The sequence below is a fragment of the Dromiciops gliroides genome, chromosome 4 (genome assembly GCF_019393635.1).
Source record: "Dromiciops gliroides isolate mDroGli1 chromosome 4, mDroGli1.pri, whole genome shotgun sequence".
Classification (NCBI taxonomy): Eukaryota; Metazoa; Chordata; class Mammalia; order Microbiotheria; family Microbiotheriidae; genus Dromiciops; species Dromiciops gliroides.
The window spans coordinates 36,638,040-36,659,859 of NC_057864.1; the positions used below are offsets into that span (position 1 = coordinate 36,638,040).

General features: G+C 43.2%; 1 long non-coding RNA gene across 1 annotated transcript; it reads left to right on the forward strand.

Moving 5' to 3' along the window:
* Positions 1 to 1,223: 1,223 nt before the first annotated feature.
* Positions 1,224 to 21,131, forward strand: LOC122725345. The gene is made up of 6 exons (XR_006352728.1): positions 1,224 to 1,328; positions 8,826 to 8,911; positions 11,268 to 11,391; positions 18,049 to 18,178; positions 19,289 to 19,460; positions 20,659 to 21,131. It is a non-coding gene; the product is annotated as an uncharacterized LOC122725345 (long non-coding RNA).
* The last annotated feature ends 689 nt before the right edge of the window (positions 21,132 to 21,820 follow it).

Consider the following 21,820-nt stretch of genomic DNA (forward strand, 5'->3'; position numbering starts at 1 on the left):
TGGAATGTAAGCGAATCTTGGGGAATACACCTGTGCTCTTTGAGGCTGACATGTAACTCTGTCAGTCAGAGGCCTCATGGTGTGGTGGAAATATTCTGGGGTCTTGGCTCTGCCCCATACTACCTGAGTGACCTTGTAGAAGTCACACATCACAAGCTCGGTTTCCTTATCTGTACAATGAAGGAGTTGTACTAGATGACCCATAAGGGTCCTTCCAATGCTAATATGCTACTAGGCTAGATGGGTGATTGATCTGGGAGGGGCACTAAAATATGTTATAGATCTGCCCTCACTATCTCTAATGGAAAGCACTAGTGAATGGCACCGCAAATGGAAGGAATAGGAATAGGAATGCTTCCTTAGGCCTGAAGATGGACACAAGCAAGGATGAAAATCCATCTTTTCCTCTGGTAGAGCTAGGGGAAGAATAGAAATAGAGAATTTCCCAAGAACTTTCTGCAGAAGGGGGGGGGGCGGAGAGGAAGCTCTGTCAAGCTCAGCTTATGATCTGTATTTTACATAATCAGAAAAGCCTTCCTCTTGAAGAGCTCTTGTGTTGCTCAAAGGACAGGCAGGAGGCGGTGGAAACATCCTAGTGGTCAAAGGGGCAGGCTACACTGGATTACATGTGTGGGCAGTCTCTAATTCCTGATACATCTCCCCCTTGCCTAGATGAAATACAACACAGGGGGCTAGGGGATGGGGTAAAGCAGTTGCCATGTGTCTCATATTCATACACACTCACACATACACAATATATATTCTTTCTCCTACACAATGTCAGAGCTCTTCTCTCTCCCTGGCCCCCTCCTCTTTTTGAAGTACCGCATTTATGACTGATCACTCAACACCTTGTTGGTTCTGATTGCAGAAAACACACCTTATAAATATATGATAACCATCCTGTAATAGAGAGTGTGACAATTTACTTCACAGTGCGTTTCAGGCTGCTAATTGATCGTTTCAGTCCAGAGACTATCTTGGAATAAATTATACCCATCAGAAGGATATCACAGTTCTTTTGGGTAGAAAGATTTCCACGTCGCTTCTTGTTCATCGGCTGTGGGAGAGGGGCTTTAACCCCGCGTGCGGGGAGGGAGAGGGGGGAGATGGAGGAGGGGGCGTTGGCAGGGAAAGGGTAGCTGTTGTCTGAAGGCGTGGGCTCCCACCGGGCGGCTGTGGAGCCCGCAGTGGACGGTAGAGGCCGCTCTCTTTGTATACATCGCGGGGAGCCAGGGCTGTCTGGTTGGTCATCAGGCGCGGGGTGGCCGGGGGGGCTCGGTTCAGCTGCCGGGGACCAGGACGGGGCCAGGCTGCGAGACTGGACAGTGAGTATCCTCAGGCCCCAGGATCGGGACCCCAGAGGAGTCTTGCAGAGGGGTGTGCGTGTGTTGTGGGGATTTTTTTTGGGGGGGGCAATGGGGTGCCGGGAATAAGATTTTCCAGCCCGCTGGCTGCACCTGGGGACTGGGGTGCCTGTGTGCGGGTGCTAGGATAGCTCATTACGTACCATCTCAGCCGCCCCCAGAAACTTTCAGCTGCCACCCGTCCCTCCGTCCCCCCAGCCGTTTTTATTTTAAGGGTAGGAGTCGGGGGGTGGGGGGTCCTCTCCAGCTTAAGAACCTCGCGAGAAAGTAGCAAGCGCTGGGGCTGTTTGGTGGGGGGGGCGTTGTGGGATCGGAGGTATTGAATGGCTGCCCTAGCTGGCAGTAGCCTATACCAAAGGAGAGGGAGAAGGCGCCTGGGTCCACTGCATTGTGCCTATTTTGCACACCTGAGCTCCGGGCTGTTGATCATCACTCCGGGAGATGATATCGACTTATATGTCTATGTGTTGCATTCTTGCTGTCCCTGCCCTTGCCCCAGAATGTAAGCTCCTTGAGGTCAGGGCTTAGTATCCCCAGCGCCTAGCATATAGTAGGCGCTTAATAAATGCTCAATGAATGGATGAACATTTCAGCGTCTTTCAGTTTGCCTTATTGAATTGGATTGAGTTAGATTGTGGAAGAACTAGGGAGACAGCGGATAGGATGTGCAAGGGCTTGCAGCAGGAGCCACACAATCCAGTTTCAGGCCAGGTCCCCAAGATCGAGCCTGTCTCTTTGATTCGACTCTTCCCTTAGCAGAAGGGCCCTCTCATTTTTTACCAAGCCCCTTATCTGCCTCCTTTTGCCCTTGTTCAACACTGAGAGGAGACTAGAAGGTTAACTGATTGGAGGGAAGGTGAAATATCCGAAAGATCCATGGTTTAAGAAAACAAAATCTCTACAAAATTTTAACCCCCCCCCACCCCAAAACACAAACCTATTCTTCAATGCTCTTGACTCTGGTATGTCCAGCACAAACACATCCTTTACTTGTACCCTCCAGAAATCATCATCTGATAAAATAACTTGTCAAATGTTTTGGTTCTTAAAGATTTGTTCCTATTATCATGATAAGTTTTTAAACTGATCTGCATGGATTCCCTCTCATCAGATAAGAGGGTGGCAGTAGCTTTGACAACCCTTGTTGGTGCTTTCCTAAAGTTTGTGACCTAGCTAAAAATCAGCTATGTTCCCATCTCTACCTCCTATCCCCCTGCTCCCCATCCCAAAATGTTGCCTCTAGGCAACTGTGTTTAATTCTCTTCAAAGTTAAAGAATAGGGATGCAACACCTTCCTGTATCCTCCATGCTCCATGGATCAAAGACATCACTTTGATTAGTACACGGAGTAGGGTCCCAAACTGGACTTCCTTGCAATTATTGTTAGTCCTCTGTCGTGTTAATATAGTATATACCAATCTAGGCACACGTTATTTTCATGAAGGCAATTTTCTCAGGATTCATCAGAGGGAGTGCTAAAATGTGTGATTCAGAGAAGGATGGTTAATATAAAAACCACTTCTTTACACAGTATCTTTAAAAGATCCATCAGAAGTCACCTGTGGAGTATTGTTTATTTACCCAACATCAACATACTTATATTTAGATGAGATTTTTCTTTTAAAATTCTGGAATATGTACTGTTTATCATCAAGCATTTTTTCCCCATTTGTTCACAACTTTGTGGGAAGTGGGATTTGTCTTTCTTGCTTTACAGATAAGGAAACCGAGGCTTAGAGCAGTTATTCAGTTTGCCAAAGATCTCATAGAAAACTAGGGGCAAAGTCCTTTACCCATAGATTTGTAACCCATCTTCTGTTGTTTCAGAATAAACAGCACATGCAGGAATCATACTTCTGTTTATACTCCTCTTGTGAAAGATAGTTTATTTGTTAACCTAAGTAACACCCCGTGATTTGATCGGCCTGATCATATGAATAATGAATAATACACTCACTTATCTGTAGTGCTTTAAGGTTTACACCTGGCCTCCCTCACAAACCCCTCAGGAGGTAGTTGGTACAAGTGTCAATGCATGGATATTTTGATTTACCCTGGGTCCCTGTTGTAAAATTCAAAATGTATTTATTTATTTATTTCAAGAACTAACCTGTGAAAATCTAAACATGATTATTTATTTGTAGATACTAATGAAGGGAAAACACATTTACTTTAGAAACAAAGAATTAGGTTTAAAGATATGTGCCTCTAATGAATTAATTCAATGATTACTCTTATTAGGCCCAGACATTAACCCTCCCTACCCCAGTATAAGACACATGATACACTAAGTCTATTTCTACATATATCAAAGGATGGAAAACACTGAAATGGTGATTAGTGGATAATGGAAGCTCCCATACCTCTTTTTCTTTTTTCTTGGTCAGAATTTCTTGGTTCATACATATCTGTTCATTCGTTCAATAAGTATTTATTAAATACCTACTATGTAGTCTACTTAATTTTATTTGCACACACACACACACACACATATATACACACACACATTATATACTTATATATAGAACCTAGCTATTTAAAAATAATACATTGAATATGGTGGGGGGGGGAAGAGAAGTAATAACTATTTGTTGAATCAAGTTGTGCTTTCTTTAAAAAGGTCTCCCTAAGAAAATAAAATGGTTTCATAAACATTTAATTCAAAATATTCTTGTAAAATAGGAAAGAGGTGAAAATATTGTCATGTTGCTTTGGGGGAAAGTGATGTATAGAAAGGGAAATTAACTTTGATAAAGCATCAGCTCAAGAAGAAAACTAGGATCATGGAATGTCTGAAATGGGAGTAACCTCAGAGGCTAACCTCTTACCTGAAGCAGGAATCCTCCTTGTGACTTTCTGGAAAATGGCTAGTTAACCTCCACTTTCAATGGCAGAGAACCCATGATCTATCCCAGTAACCAATTGTACTTTTGGAAGCCTCTACTTGAAAGAAATTTTTTCTTTATTTTGGGCTTAAATCTGCCTCCCTGTAACTTCCCCTTTTTTGGTCCTGATTTTGCCTTTGGGGGCCAAGCACACTGGGTTTAATTCCTAAGACTAGGACCAGAATATAGGATTTCTGTTTCTTAAGCTGTTGCCTGGTCATAATGCCATACTTTATTTTTCTAATAAAAATATTTGTAAGATTGAAAGGTGTCCAAGGGGCAGCTAGGTGGGGCAGTGGATAGAGCACCGGCCCTGGAGTCAGGAGTACCTGAGTTCAAATCCGGCCTCAGATACTTAAGACTTACTAGCTGTGTGACCCTGGGCAAGTCACTTAACCCCAATTGCCTCCCTAAAAAAAAGTTAAAGATTGAAAGGGGTCAAATTAAAGGGTTTATGTGATGATGATCAATGAAAAACACGTTCTTGTTCACTTTAATTCTTTTCAGCACACAGAATTTGCCTAGGTACTTCACTGAAAAATTATAGGGGGAAGAATCATTTGAAATGCTTTTCACAGGGCACGGTATGCTGTTGCCTTAATAGTATCTGGTTAAAAATTGTTGTTGTTGTTGTTGTTGTTGTTAAAAACACACCCTTAAAACAAATTCATCTGCTTTTTTCTGTCTCCCAAAGAAGCAAAGAGTAAAGCAGAGACATTTCTGTTTAAAATGTCTTTTGTTTTTTTTTTTAAAGAAAAAAGAGGAACGAAACATACAGAATTTGCCCCTAGGAAGGAATTTACATACACAGGGTTGGTTCTGGTTGAATGATTGTAACCATGTTTGAAAAACTTAGGAAATCATGGTAATAGGAACAAATCCTTAAAAACTGAAACATTTTGCTGATATGCTATGAGTATTTCTGGAGGGCACAACTAAGGGATGCATTTTTCATGTTGGACAAACCAGAGGCAAGGACTGGAAACTGCTTTTTTTTTTTGGTCATTGTTTTCAGCATTTGGGCCATGGTCTTTTGAATGTCGCCCTCAATGTTGACAAATTTTCATCCTCTGAGGGCGAATTTGATTTTTGCAAAGAACCAGAACTGTAAGAAATATGGTAGGTGACAAAAAACAAACAAACAAACAAAAAGAAATATGGTAGGTGATAAGCAAGGTGGTGGTTATATGTGATGAGATGCCCTTCTTTGTGCTGCTGTTTAAACTCTTTTTTTTTTTTAAAGTGAGGCAATTGGGGTTAAGTGACTTGCCCAGGGTCACACAGCTAGTAAGTGTTAAGTGTCTGAGGTCGGATTTGAACTCAGGGACTCCTGACTCCAGGGGTGGTGCTCTATCCACTGCGCCACCTAGCTGCCCCTGTTTAAACTCTTAAAAAGTTCATTTCAAAACAGAAGCTATGGGGCAGCTAGGTGGCGCAGTGGATAGAGCACCAGCCCTGGAATCAGGAGTACCTGATTTCAAATCCGGCCTCAGACACTTAACACTTACTAGCTGTGTGACCTTGGGCAAGTCACTTAACCCCAATTGCCTCACTAAAAAAAAAAAAAACAAAAAACAAAAAAAAACAGAAGCTATGAAAATGTTTTGACCAGTGATATTAACAATGGAATAAAAATCCACTTTGAGGGACCTAAAATAATGCAAGGACCTGAATGGACATTTTGAAGGCTAGCCAAAGTCTTATTACTTTGAAGTCATATCTAGCCTATTATAATAACCCTAAGTTTAGAGCCAGAAGGGACGTCTAAGATCATCTAGTCTGACTTCTTCATTTACAGATGAGGAAACCAAGGAACAGAGGGTTAAATGACTTCTGTAAGGTCACCCATCCAGTACCTGATGGATCTGGGACTAGAACACAGGCCCTCTGACTCAAGATCCAGCATTTATCAAGGGTTGGTTTGATTGCCAATTTGAGAATCAAGTTATGCTATGACTTTGAGGACTCAGAAATTAGGGCATGGAGCAGGAGGAAAGGGCAAAGGAGGTGTCATTATTTAGAACCAGGCCTGTCCTCCACACCTCTGCAAATCTCACAGAGTTGATGATACACAGCTTTCCAAATACATCTTTGTTAAGAAATTAAATGTCTGGGGCAGCTAGTTGGCGCAGTGGATAGAGCACCGGCCCTGGAGTCAGGAGTACCTGAGTTCAAATCTGGCCTCAGACACTTAACACTTACTAGCTGTGTGACCCTAGGCAAGTCACTTAACCCCAATTGCCTCACTAAAAAAAACAAAAAAACAAAAACAACAAAAAAAAGAAATTAAATGTCACTTATATCCTACATGATAGTGAACTTGGGTATGAATATTATATCAAACATCCCAAACATAACTCAAGGACATGAATGGGCTTTACTGTTCAGTCTTCTCCCAACTCTTTGTGACCCCATTTGAGGTTTTCTTGGCAAAGACACTGGAGTGGTTTGCTATTTCCTTCTCCAGCTCATTTTACAGATGGAAAAAATGAAGCAAACAGAGGTAAGTGACCTGCTCAGGGTCACCCACCTAGTCAGTGTCTGAGGGGGGATTTGAACTCATCAAGATGAGTCTCCCTGATTCTAAGACCAGCATTTTATCTACTTCACCACCTTAGGTGCCCCGACCCCTTTTAAAAATCGTTAACTTGTTATTTTCCATTTCAAGTGAGAACAGAATAAGAAATATGCATGAGGGTTGCAAATTGGCACTAAAAGAAAACAATCCTGTTCTCTCCAGATATTTGAGTGTTGGAAGGGGTTGTCTGAGGAGACTACTAAATCTCCTTTGAAATGCTTTCGAAAAGAGAAATAGATTCCTGCCCATTTGGATGGAATAGGGCCTATGTAAGCTCGTGTCATGAAAGCAGAGATGCATAGTGAACAGTGAGACAAAGCCCAACCTAAAGAGAATATCCAAGGTTCAGACTTGGGGAAGGGATGGGAATATATTCAGGTGAAGGCAGATGGCATAGCAGTCTAATGTCAGAATCAATTAAATTTGTTCTGGGTAAATGAGCTTCCTCCAAAGAATAATCTGGGGTCTATCTCGTGAGGCCTTTTCACATCCTCTCCCCATAGGGGCAGGTAGTTGGTGCAGGAAATAGAGTGCTGGTCCTGGAGTCACAGGAAGGCTCCTCTTTGTGAGTTCAAATCTGGCCTCAGACATTTACTAACTGTGTGAGGCTGGGCAAGTCACTTAACCTCTGCCTACCTCAATTTCCTCATATGGAAAATAGAGATTATAACACCTACCTCCCAGGGTTTTTGAGAGGATAAGATGAAATATTTGGAAAGCACCTTGTAAAGCCTAAAGTGCCAAATAAATGATAGCCACATTATTATATATACTAGCTGTGTGACCTTGCATAAGTCACTTAATGCTGTTTGCCTTAGTTTCCTCATTTGTAAAATGAACTGGAGAAGGAAAATGGCAAACAGCTCCAGTGTCATTGTCAAGAAAACCCTAAAAAGGGGTCACAAAGAGTCAGACACGACTGAAAATCAGCATCACCACCACCACCATCATCCTTCTCCTCCTCCAGGCTTGATGTCAGGAACAATTACAGCTCTCCCAAAGTAGAATGACCTCCCTAGAGAGGTGGTGGATTCCCCTTCAGTAGAGGCCTTTCAATCAGGTATGCTCTAGCAGGGATTCCTTTCTGGCTATAGGTTGAACTAGATGACACACTTAGGTACCTTACAACTCTAAAAATCTGTATTTTTATCATTCTGTGAATCTATGATTTTTGTAAACCTTTAAGCAATATATAGACGTGAGTCATTATTATTAATTCTCCTCCTCCTGTTGCCAAGTGGAGGCTTCAGGCCTTGAATGCCCTTTGGTTTTTTTTTTGAGAGGCCAAGACAAAGTTATTTTTGAAAAATTAGAGACATGGGAAAGAAGGAGGGACTCTGGACCTGAGATGGCCTTTGAAACAGTCCTTACTCTTCCATCTTTAGTTTCCCCCAAAGTTTCCTGCTTTCTTTGTTGAATATTTCACGTTGACTTTTCCCAGCAGAAGACTTAATGAACCAAACTATTTTCTGATCCTTTTCCCCCCTAACAGTTTCCTTGTAGAACAAAAAGACTTCTTAGAACTCCTAGTAATGGCTTCGACCAGGAACAGATAAACATTTCTTTTTTGTAATTGTGTTGTTCTTACATAACTAGCATCTCACTGTACTTTGTTCAGTTATCAAACATTGGTTTGTTTTTTTTTTTTTTTTTAGTGAGGCAATTGGGGTTAAGTGACTTGCCCAGGGTCACACAGCTAGTAAGTGTTAAGTGTCTGAGGCCAGATTTGAACTCAGGTACTCCTGACTCCAGGGCCGGTGCTCTATCCACTGCGCCATCTAGCTGCCCCCATTGTTTCTTTTTAAAAAATAATGTTAAATTTTATTGTACACTTTTTAAGGCAAGTGATATGAAATGGACACTCACAATTTCATATAGAACCCTCTTTTTTGTGTTCTGTCCTATGTATGGAAATGACACTTTTTGTGGGTATTTAAGTTGATTTATTTGTTTTCAAAAGGCATCCAAGATATTAAGTTTTGTTTGTTTTTTTAGGGATTGAAATCAGATAATGAGAAGGGGTCACAATGGACAACAGAAGCTGGAGAATGAGTCAAAGGTGAGAGGTATTTGGTCTCCAGGTCAGTATTCTCCAGTTATCATCTATGAAATTAGACTTTTAATCCAATTCAATGAATATGTATTAAAAGTACCTACCAATGCAACCAAGATTAGAAGGAAAGCAGAAAACTGAGGAAATTTTATTACAAGTATCTCTGATAAAGGCTTTATCTCTCAAACATATAGAAAACTGAGCCAAATGTATGAGTACAAATCATTCCCCAAGCATTCTCTCTCTCTCTCATTTTCCCTTCCTCCCCCCCCTTCCTTTTCTAGTTTTTTTTTTCAAAAAAATGACTACTATGGAAATATGTTTTACATGATTGTACATGTATCAGATTGCTTACAATCTCAAGGAGTGGGGAGGGGAGGAAACATTTTTGAAAGGAATATTTTAAAAAAGAATGATACAAACTGTTTGGAAATGTAATTTGGGAAAAATAAAATATTTTTAAAAAGAAGAAAAAAATAAGTATATGAACAAAAAGAACACAAGTACCCCCCAAAATGTGTTTACCCTGTGCCAGACACTGCATTAGGCACAGGGCAATAGAGACAAAAATCCAATCCCTGCCCTCAAGGCAGACCTTCTACTGGTCCCAAAAGTATTAAGTTTCCATTGTTTCCACTCAAAAATACAAATAAAGACAAAACTCTTGTAACATATATGCATAGTCAAGTAAAATAAATTCCCAAATTGGCCATGTCCAAAAAAGTCTGACTTGCATGTTGAGTCCCTCACCTCTCAGTCAGGAGGTGGGTAGCATGCTTTATTTTGGGTCTTCTGGAGTCATAGTTGGTCATTACATTTGATCAGTGTTCTTAAGTCTTTCAAAGTTGTTTTGCTTTATAATGTTCTCATTGTTTAAATTGTGTCATTGGTTCTGCTCATCTCATTCTGCATCAGTTCACACAAATCTTTCTGGATTTCTCTGAAACTTTTCCTTTTCCTCATTTCTTATGGTACAATAGTAATATATTACAATCCTATACCACAATTTGTTCAACCATTCCCCAGTTTCATTGTTATCCAATGATTAAAGGAAAGAAAAAGTGACATAACTGGGCTTTTTAGGTTCCCACATACATTCCTTATCTCCCAGCTCCATATATATTTTTAAAATTTCTGCATTAGTCATGTTGTAAAAGAAGAAGCAGAACAAAAGGGAAAAACCTCAAAAAATAAAAAAAGCGCAGAAAAGTAGAAACAGTATGGTTCAATCTGCATCTAGATTCCACAGTTCTTTTTTCTGGTTGTCCAATTCCATATTTTAAAAATATTATCTGGAACAATGATTTTATCTTTTTAGGGAACTTTCAAACTTCTGATTAGAGTTAGAGTTGGAAAGGGCCTTATATTTCATCTGGTCCAACCACTTTATTTCATAGATGGGGGAAATGAGGTATAGAGAGATTAAGAAACCCATTCAAGGGGCAGCTAGATGGCGCAGTGGATAGAGCACCGGCCCTGGAGTCAGGAGTACCTGAGTTCAAATCCAGCCTCAAACACAACACTCACTAGCTGTGTGACCCTGGGCAAGTCACTTAACCCCAATTGCCTCACTAAAAAGAAAAAAAAAGAAACCCATTCAAAGACACAGGTAAGAAGTAACTAAACTGGGATTCAAACCCATGTCTTGATTCTAAATCTGGAGTTTCTTCTAACATACTAAAATTTGCTTGTAACTTAGAGGGTATCTGGCATTATAGAGAACTAAACTTACATAGTTACACATAGATACAAAGCTAAAATGTGTTAGAGGTATGACTTGCACCCATCTCCTTGAATATAAGGAGGCTCCTTCTGTCCACATACATGTACTTGTTCCCTCTAATCCTGCTTTTCCCTATGCAAATAATAGTATCTTGAGACTTGGCCTTCCTGCATAGTGGCTTCAAAATGAAGACCTCCTTGACTCTGTTTCCCAAAGACTCCAGTGTAGACACCCAGGCCTGTAGATCAGATCAACATCAGGCTTGGCTCCTTGGGAGATAGAACATGAAGGATAAAGCTGAATTTTCCCAATGTTGAGTAACATATGCCTATAATTTTTACTTTGGTGTCTGATAAGGAAACAGATGAGTCTCATAGATTCATATTAACAGGACCAAAAGTAGTGGCCTTGGTCTCAAGTCCTGATTTTGGGTCATTCTTTTGGTTTTTTTTGCTTGGGGCAGTGAGGGTTAAGTGACTTGCCCAAGGTCACACAGCTGGTACATGTCAAGTGTCTGAGGCTGGATTTGAACTCAGGTCTTCTCTTCCTGAATCCAGGGCTGATGTTTTATCCACTGTGCCACCTAGCTGCCCCTAGGTCATTCTTTTGGAGGCCTGTCCATGCCATACACACCTTTGATCAATAAACGTTTATTGACCAGGAATAGTTGGCCTTCCTCTTGCTTGAAATGCTTCCAATTGCCACTGGATTCATCACATCACGGTGACTTTGTACACAACTGAACATTTGCTGTATCTTTGACGAATATCCTTCCCATGTTACTGGTGAGTAAACTTCCTTTTGTTGAAGGTTTGGGTTTTTAAAATGAGTAATTATGTACAAAGCATTAGGCTAGGTGCTATCAGAGGTACAAAGAGGAGTAAAGCATAGGCTTTGCCTTAAGGAGTTTGTGATTTAAATGGGAAGCTGTCTAAGGGATGATTAACAATATAAACAAAACTATGCGGGTATCCCCAAAACTTTGTTGCTGTTATGTTGTGTTTGACTCTTCATGACCCCATTTGGGGTTTTCTTGGCAAAGATACTGGAGTGGTTTGCCATTTCCTTCTCCAGCTCATTGTACAGATGAGGGCACTGAGGCAAACTGGGTGAAGTGGCTTACCTAGGGTTACACAGCTAGTAAGCATCTAAGGTCAGATTTGAACTCAAGAAGATAGGTCTTCCTGACTTCAGGTCCAGTGTTCTGTGCACTATGATGACATGAGGGACCTGCCTCCCCAAAATCTTAGCGTCTTTTAAAGCTTCGAGAGCTCAGAACTGTGGGAATACTTTGGGACACCCTGTATATGCTAAGTGCTAAATGTTTGTTACAAACATTAAGTGTAGAAATTTAGAAAAGAGAAATCATTTCCAGGTGAGGTGCGATGATCATGGAACTCTTTATAGAAGAGCTGGGACTTTGACTGGGCTTTTGCTTGGGCTGGGCCTTAAAGTGTGGGTAGAAAGTTACAGTGAAATAGTTTGGGTCTCAATATAAGGAAGAACTAGGGAGCAGAGTGTTTAGAGCTGTGGCTTTGGAACCGAGTTTGGCTTCAGACATTTCCTAGGAGTGTGACCCCCGGGGCAAGTCACTTCACTTCTTTTTTCCTCAGTCTCCTCAACTATAAAATGGGAATAGCTGCACCTGCTTCTCAGGGTTGTTGTGAGGATAAAATGAGATGATGTATAGTTGTATGTCATAGAGAAACAACTGGAGCAGCCTAGTTTAAGCAAAGTAATGGCAGCATTTCACGTAAGGTCAGTAGCCTTAAAAGATACCCACGGGGCAGCTAGATGGCACAGTGGATAGAGCACCAACCCTGGAGTCAGGAGTACCTGAGTTCAAATCTGGCCTCAGACACTTAACACTTACTAGCTGTGTGACCCTGGGCAAGTCACTTAACCCCAATTGCCTCACTAAAAAAAAAAAAAAAGATACCCACTATAGCAATTGTGATGAGTTTTTCCTCCCCTATAAATTATAAATTTCAGTGAATATAGATTTTGGAGTCAGAGGCTCTGTTCAGATCTCACCTTTGTTGCTTACTCCTTAAGTGACCTTGGCCAAAATCATTTACCTCTGTGAACTTCAGTTTCCTCATGTATAAAAAAATGTGAGGACTGGACTATATAGCCTCTAAGTTCCCTTCTAGCTCTAAAACTATGATCCTAGGAGAGGAAGGAGGGAAAAAGAATTTATTATGTGTCAGGCACTGGTATAACTCTTCTGGTCCTCACAACCACCCTGGGAAGTAGATGCTATTATTATCCCCATTTGACAGTTGGGGAAACTGAGGCAGACAAACTTAAGTGATATGCTCAAGGTCACTCAGCTAGTATCTGAGGCAGGAATTTAAGTCAGGTCTTCTTGCCTCTAGGCCCAGTGCTCTGGCTACTAGGACTGCACACCTAGCTGTCTCTGCGAAATATGGTAGGAAGGGACAAAGAACCAAAGAACAAGTTGTCATAACAAACTCATCTGGCACTTTTAGTAAGGAGAACAGTGTGAACTGATGTTAGCTATTTCCTGATTTTGCTGCAAAGGCTCATACACCTGTGCTAAGAGCTCCACTGTCTGAATATTTAATTGTGGCCCAGCTTAATTTCCTGATGAAGGGGGATTTGAGGGGTGGGCCAGAGTTTGCAGTTACTGACAAATTCGGACAGAGAATAAAGGACAAAAGAGAAAGGCCTGGGAAAAGCAGAGAGATGGATCCTGATTGCTATTTTGGAAAAGAGGAAGAGGACTGGTTTTATTTCTCATCTCCAAGGTTTGTATATTCTGTTCAAATATGGATGTATAGGAGGTGGTCAGGAAAGGAAAGATGGTGTAATGTGGCTGTTTGGGATGCAAACAAGCAGAGTAGATCCAGCTCTGACATTGCTTTTTGCTCCAGCCTGCAAATGTAGGAAAAGGGGGAGAGACAGAGAGAGAGTGGGGAAAGGGGAAGGTGGGGGGAGGAAGGAGCAGGAGGAAGAGGAGGAGGAGAGAGGAAGAGAGACAGAAATGGGGGAGAGGAGGAAGAGACAGAAACAGGGAAGAGGAAGGAGGAGGAAGAGAAGAAAAAGGAGAGGAAAGAGGAAAGAGGAAGAAAGAGACAGAAATGGGAAGGGGAGGAGAGAGAGAGAGGAGAAGAAGAGGAGGAGGAGGAGGAAGAGAGACAGAAAGGGGGAGAGGACGGAGGAAGAGACAGAAACGGGAGAGAGAGGAAGGAGGAGGAAGAGAAGAAAAGGAGGAGGAGAGAAGAGAGAGGAGGGGAGAGCGAGAGGGAGGGAGAGAGAAAGAGAGAGAGAGAGAGAGAGAGAGAGAGAGAGAGAGAGAGAGAGAGAGAGAGAGAGAGAGAGAGAGAGAACAATGACTTCTCTTGCCTTTTAAAAAAGAAATTATATGATATTCCCTCCCCCGAATTGTGCATTTCTGACAAGGAAGCTCCTCGCTACGCCTAAAATAAACCCCCGGTTTTCCGGAGAACCGAGGGCAGGTCCCACCTGGGAGCTGCGGAGCTGATTGGCCCTCCGGAAAGGGAAGACTGTACAGAGGGAGGCAGGCTGCCGGGCTTCACTGTGGGGCGAGGGAGGCCGATCTCAAGTGGCCAGTCCCAAGCCCAGCCTGGGGCCCCTCCCGCCCGCCCTCCACGACCATTTCCTTCTGCCCTGTCACTTTTCTATGGCTTGTAGCGAGACCTCTCTCTCCCTTTTTCAATTAAATGAGTTAATTACCAGGCGTTTAACTTTTTGCCAGACTCTTTCATTAGGGCCCGGACTTGGTGCGGAGCAGGCAAAGGGAAGTAATAACATTCGCAGTGAGGGGCAAATCCTGTTAATGAACAAATTAAAGTTCAAACAACGACTCAAGTTCACAGCCTCGGCGCGCTCGCGTCTCTAATCAGAGTCGGCCGCGTTACTCGGCCGCTCCCTTCTCGCCTTTATTACTTTTTAAGCTTTTCATCAACACTGCTGGGCGATATTGGCCGCCCCCCACCTTTCTGCCCCGACGAGGGCTCGAGCAGTTATAATCCCGTCTTAATTTGGCAACTTTTGTAAATCACATAAAAGGCCCGGTCGCCACCTTTGTCCAGCGTGCGATTGCCGCCGCTGCCCGCTGCCCCCCGCGCCTCGAGCTAGCTCGGGGCTCCCGGCCAGGCCTCCTGGAGGCGGCGTCTGGACTCCCCGCGTGGCCGCGGAGGCCGAAGATGCGGAGGAGACCCGTGGCTGCCCTGCTCCTGCCCATCTCCATTACTCCTGTCTTCCTCTTTCTCTCCTCTGCCCCACTTTCTCTCCTCTATTCTCCATTTCTCCTCATCCTCTCTCCCTTTCTTCTCTGTCTTCTTCCTCTTACACTTCCTTTCCCCACTCTTTTCCCTCCATCTCCTGTTCCTCCATCTTCCCTTCTCTCCTCCCTCCTTTTTCCCTTTCTCCTCTCCATCTTTTCTATCTTTCCCCTTCACTCCCTCCTTTGTCTCTTCATCTTCCATTCTTCCTCCTCTCTTCTCATCCATTTTCTTCCATCTTGTCTCTCCTCCATTTTCTGTCTCCACCTTCCTCATTGCCCTTTCCCTATATTCTTCCTCCTTCCACATTTCTTTTCTCTTTCTTCTCCCTCCTTTCTTTTTTCCTCCTTTTCATTTCTTCTGTCTCCCTCCCTCCTCGATTCTCCTCTACTCTCCTTCCGTGCTCTCTTCCTTTCTCACCTCTGCCTTCTTCATTTCTACTTCCGTTTTCTCCCTTTTCTACTTCCCTTCTCTCTCCTTTTCACCTCATTTTGCTCTCCTTTCCTTGTTCTCTTCCTCCTTTTCTCCTTCATTTTCTTTGCTTCTCCCTTCTCTTTCTTCCTCCTCCTCCTCTCTGTCTCCCTCTCCTTCCTTGCTCTCTCTGGTTCCTAGCACCGAACCCCGCCTTCCCAGCCTAGGCCCAAGGCACCCCAGAGCCCTCGGGGCCCTTGTTGGGCCTGTTGAAGGTCTCCTGCTCTCCTTCCCGGTACCCGCTGTTTATACAGCCTGGGCCTTGATCCGGGCCTTTTGCCATCCCTCGGTAGCTCTGGCAGTGCAAGGGCGCCCTGAGCCTTTCCTCCGACCCAAGCCGTTCTCTCGGGAGGCTTGGGCGCGGAGGGAGAGAGAAGGCACTGCTAGGCTCCGGTCTGCAGCTTCCGGGACTGGAGAGAATCCTAGCAAAGGGCACCTCGTGGGGGCCCTCCGTGGGAAGGCGTGAGTTCGGGCGTGGGGAGCTTACTTCCAGGGCGGTGAAGGGGCAGCTCTCTAGGATCATTCCCATGGTGGCAGACATGCAGTTTCTGTGTCCACAGCCCGGAGGAGGTGGAGGCACGCCGCAGACAGGGGATCAGAGAAGCGGCTCAATTGCCGAGATTTTTCTCTCCCTTTTCCCCTCCCCCTGCCCCCCGTTTTTGGACTGTGGGTTGCGTGGACTTTTTCTTTTTCTACCACATTCACTGCTGCTTCCTCGCCGCCATCCACAGAGTGTGGCTTGCTATAATCACCATGACAACTGCGGTCTATGAGCATACAAATAATAGAGATGAAATAGACAAAAGATTAGCATGCCGTGAAAAGTACAATAAGTTTCTTATTTAGCATTTAGATAACTGTCTTTCCTTCGGAGCAGGCTTCAAAGTTGAAGCCAGTTTAGACCAAGAGGATTAATTCTCTCTCCCGCATGCTTCATTGAATCTCTCATTACCAAACTTTGTCTGTATTGATGTAAGATTTGATTGAAGATTAGAGCATTTAGCAAATCTTGCTTTTCTGCATGTATCGGGTCTTTTCAAGCGCAGATCGCGGTGCCCAGTGGTCAATACCCTTACTTTTATCCAGTGTCTGCTTCATTTAAACTTCATCAACTCCATCAATGAACTGGAACAGGGAAACGTCTCCGCGGTCAGAATGTTGTGCTTTTGCGAGATCACGCTTTGCTCTTTCCCAATCCGTCGGCGTTAAACCCAAAATTGCACTATGATGAAGTTTTTTTTTTTTAATCAATATGATAATGACAATTGGCTCTGAATGCTTTGGCCCGACTTAAAGTGGAAAGCTATCTGGCTGTCATTATCAAAACAACTTCTCCTCGTCTCTGTGAGGGGGCCCGCCTTCTTTTGTGTGCGCCTTTAATACCTTGAATATTGCTCAAGCTGGAGAATGATGCATCTTTGGAGGGGAAGGCTCGTATGTCACCGCGAGAAAGGGAAGCGGCCGATTGGCGGGATGAATTATCTGGCTTGTTGCAGTGAATTATTTGCACTGTTTCCCTACCCAGTCAACAAGTTCCTGAGGTATAGTGCAGATCAATCAAAACTGACGGAGCGCATGTGAAGCCTTTACTGTGTAAATCTGGGTTCCCTGTCCTTGCTTGCTTGGTCCTGGCATCTGTATATCATTTTTATACTGCTATCAGCAGAGCAATTTCAAAAGTATTTGCAAGGAAAATTCATGTCCCCATCTGTTCCTGGAAGCATAAATGTGCCACCTTTGGAGGGTTTTCACTGGTAATCATATCTTTAATGATCAACAGACTTGTGATATATACCTTTCCATAAAATGGGGTTTTCTTCACTTTATTGTGATTGGCCAGAATAAATAGCTTTTCCATATGTTACGGAGATAAAATATAAGATTAGCAGAGGTCGTTTGCTGGATAGTAAACAAAAGAAACAATCCATTCCAAATAATCTTTAAAAAGAAGGAGCTACAAAATTAAGTTACATTAATACAGCATCTGGGGCCCAGCCCGGGGAGACAGACCTTCCCCGGCTCTGGAAATGGTGTCTTTAAAAATAGCAACACGGAGTCTTCTAAGTTATTCTGGGGGGCACTCCTCTCTAGACGCTGCACTTTTATTGGGGTGGGGTAGGGTTAGGGGGAGGAGGGTCGGGTGCTCTAGGTAGTAGAGGAAAGGAGAAGGCCACATTTTAATGCATGTTTTTACTTGATTGAATTTTAATGCTATCTAGCTGTATTGCAAGTTGTCTTGGTGCAAGCCAAGGGAAGAAAAAAAAATCTTGCTTCTGGAAAAGCTCTGAATGGCATTTCTTTTCATCTCCTGGAAAGTGTGTGTATGTGTGTGTGTGTGGGGGGGGGGCTTGGAGAAAGGGATGTTGCTAATGATTTTTATTTTTTAATTTTTAACAAAATTTAAATTTTTTTCGGGGCAATGAGGGTTAAGTGACTTGCCCAGGGTCACACAGCTAGTAAGCGTCAAATGTCTGAGGCCGATTTGAACTCAGGTACTCCTGAATCCATGGCCGGTGCTTTATCCACTTCACCACCTAGCTGCCCCTTAATGATTTAAAAATAAATGATAGTTCTACCCTCCATTGTTTTTATACTTCAGACCTCAAACCCAAACCAGCTCGATGTGGAGAGGGTGGGGAGAAGAAAGTTCCAGACACCCACAGTAATCTAAATTGTTTCCCATTTCCCCTGAAATTACAGGTGGATTTTGAAAACTGCTGCTGCTTTCTGAGGTCCCCTCCTGAGCCGCATCAAGTCAGGCCAATCTTTAAGAGCCACCTGGACTCTGGACTCCCCCCCCCCCCAACCTGGGGCCTTCGTGGCCACCCTGGTATGTAGACATTGGTTTGGGAGGGGATGGGCAGAAGGGACTGTCCCCGGATGCTTCTGGTGAGCTCCCTGAAGACTTAAAGGAGACCAGGATAGGGGGTGGGGAGACCTCCCCAGAAAGTGTATTTCTGTTGTTATCTGCAGTAGGGTTATTTGTTACCATTTGGTACTAAAATCTAAAGACCCACACAGCACTTACCTATAAAACAGGGAGCCCTGTCCCATTTGTGAGAGCTACACCACAGTGCTGTAGCAAACCTGGAATTCCCTTGAATTGATTCTTTCCTCTTTGAAGGGGGAGGGGGGTGCTGTATGTATGGGCTGCCTAGGCTACATACCCAATATTCCTCCCTCCCCCGAAATTTCTCGGTATTTAGCAATAACTAATTCCAGAAGGGAAGGATGAAGTCATATTATGTTTGCACACTTCGAATAAACAGGAACCCAGCCTTTCCTATGAATACAGGTATAATAACCCCACCCCCCTCATCCTGCCCCCAAGACAAATCAGAGTATTTACTCTGCTCTTCAATAAGTCGTTCAGTGAACTAGTATGAGATCTGTTTCTCATATTGTGGGATCTGTTCTCATTACTATTAATATTAATGAGAGTTCAGCTTTTCAATTCTTCTGAAATTGCTCCAAAAGGGAGTGGGCTGGGTGGGTTATGCCACTTGAGTTTCAGAATCGCATTTATGTTAAAGTATTCATCTCTTCAGATGTCTTGTTACTAATTCTTTGTCTCTTTGAAAGCAGAGATTGGAGACAGACCCCACCCCAACCCCTTCATCCTTTAGATAGATACCTAATGCAGTTTCACACAGTAGGAAACACTCTGCCTGAAACCCTAGTTCCAAATCCACAAGGGTAGACCCCACCCCTCAAAAGCCAACATCTTCAATGTGTGAAAAGCCCTCCGAACCCTCCGAACCCTAACCCTAATCCTGGCAAGTTTTAGCAAGAGGTTCCTTTGTGCATTAAAGTGTCTTAATATCATTCTTGGAGTCCAGAAATTAGGCCTGACCCTGGCCTGTCTGGTCTGGTGCTGGGCTGCAAGCATCCCTGCTGAAGAAGTAAGTGCCTATTGGTATCTTGTGTATGAATTTCCTAGACACTGACTGACAAGAGAAACAAACTTCTATGATCCCAAACCACCAACAATAAACATCTCCAACAGACTGCCCCAGTGCAGTGAAGACCACGAACCAGAGAAGATTGCAACCCAAAGTATCTTTGAGAGCCCTCATTTGAGATGCCATTTATCCTCAGCACTGGAAAAGAAGGTATGCTATGGTCAAACACAAACCAAATGACCACAACACTGGTAGTGAGGAAATTCAGGGTCCTGACTCTTTTAGCAACTCAGGAATGCCTGGTAGATTTACTCAACTTCCTTCCCCACCCCCATAGGGAACTTCTTGTATGGAAACTCCTTCCATCAAGGCAGATCAGTCATTACCTATAACTTACCTTCTTAGGGAATTGTATTTTGGGAGGTTGTGACTTGCCTATAGTAATTTAATATATTTCTGAGGCAGGTCTTCCTAACCCAAGTCTTCCTAACTCAAGGGCCAGTCCTCTCTCCAGTACCCTATGCTGTCTATCTCTTGTTCATGATCCACACTAATGTTAAGTATGCCTGTGTATAGATGAACCCCAGGGCATGGAATAAAAGCACCCAGAAATGAGGAGTGAAAGAGATGATTTGCATTTACTGGAGGAACCAGAGAGCTGATCCCCTGCTTTGAGTGTGCTAACTCCCCAAACCCAGTTTTTAATTTCTCCTAACTAAGGCCAGAAGACAAGGCATTCAGCCCGCAGGCAATGGGGAGGGAACACAAATACAATCGCTGTCCACTCGGGCTATTGCCCAGTAGGAGGCAGACGAGGCTGCCTTCCCCACTTTGAAGATCGAGATGTGGTTTGCAGACTTAAGGATACAGTTTAACTTACAGACACGACTGTCCTAAGTCTCTTAGATGCTCTTGTGAATTGTACCAACACACCCATGTGGGCCTGGATGGAAAAGCGCCTGGTCTCTGCGGAACCCTGCTAGGACCAAAAAACCCAGGCTGGAAATCGACTTGCCATTGGGACTCCCCGTTTTAAAAAGAAAACCATTTAGGGCACTGGGCTTGCTGGAAAGTTTTCCTTCAGCACCATTGTGGGCTTTATGCAGAATTCCTTTATATGTTGTTAGGGACTAAGGGTTTTCAAACCCGTGTCCTTCCAACTAAATGTGGGACATTTTGTTTATGAAAAAACAGACAATTATAGCAACCGTGAAAATTGTATTGAAACAAGTATTAGCCACGACTCATCAAAGGGGGTGGGGGGAGGGATGGCCAAACTTACAATTCTATCTCTTTCCTTCCCCTAACCTTAACAAAATAATTTTTGCTGCGGATTTGTCTAAAGGTGATAGAGAAGACTTATAAGGAGAACAGTTACTAACCAAAGTCCCCTCACCTTTCAAACCAGGCATCATTTTTAGGCGAAAGTGTTCATTTTGGAATCCCTCCCTCCGCCCCTCAGATTGTGAAGTGTTTGAAAATGGAGCGGAAGTCTAAGAGACCTACGTTTCTCCTGTCAAAGCACCCAGCCTGGAATTCACACGGATGTGCCAAGCAATCTTTTTTTTTTCTTTGTCCAGGGGAAGATATGATTATGGACGGATGGGTGTGTGAGCCTGAAAGAAATTCCCTCTCTGAGAAACAAGTCTTGCTCAAGGCATTACATTCTTGGTTTGAAAAATGACCGCCATTGGCTTTTAGAGGAGATATGTGAATTTCTTCTTAATGCAACACCACTTCATATCTCATAAATTCATTCATGGCTAAAGAGCTCACATGGCTTTGCCTCTTACAAAATGCAAAAGTGTTGATAATATTGGTCAAGAAAATAAGATCTGACTTCACATGTATCATTGATATCACATTGCTTGCCTTCTCAATGGGTGGGGGAAGGGAGGGAGGGAGAATTTGGAGCGCAAAATTTTTTTAAAAATCGTTAAGAAAATAAGATGGATTCTTAAAAAAATAAGATAGATTTCTTGGCCATTGAGGACTTTGTAAAAACATATTAAACAGTAAGGAAATTGCTTTGTCTCTTTTCTGATTTTGATTTGGAGATTGTTTTTTTGTTTCACGGGAAATGTTTGGGGGAAGCATCTAGCTTCATTTAGGGTTAAGTTTCTCTAGTGAAAGAAGGCCCCGGTTTTGCACCTCCATGCAGTTAAAATCTGACCTAATACCGGAGTAACTGGGGCAAGAAAGAGAAGGAGTTCAAGCGTGGAAAGAAACTCTAATTTCCCCCATGAAAGGGAAATTGTCAAAGGGGTTTTGTTGAGTTGGGTGGGGAGGTCGACATTACGAGTTTTATTTCGAACTCTTATAAACCAAAGTGCACTCATACACTCAAAGAATGTGTTTGGGAGTTTAGCAAGAATTTCCACATCCAAGTGGGCACGATGAGAAGTAATCTGGTGTAGGGGATAGTTGTGCTGGACTCTAAATTTAAAAGGTTTGGGTTCAAATCCCACCCAACTCTGACTGGCTAGATGAATATCTAGGGATAAGTCGCTTAGTGTCAGCCTCAGTTTTGTCATCTGCAACTGGGGATAGCAATACCTACAGTACCTAAT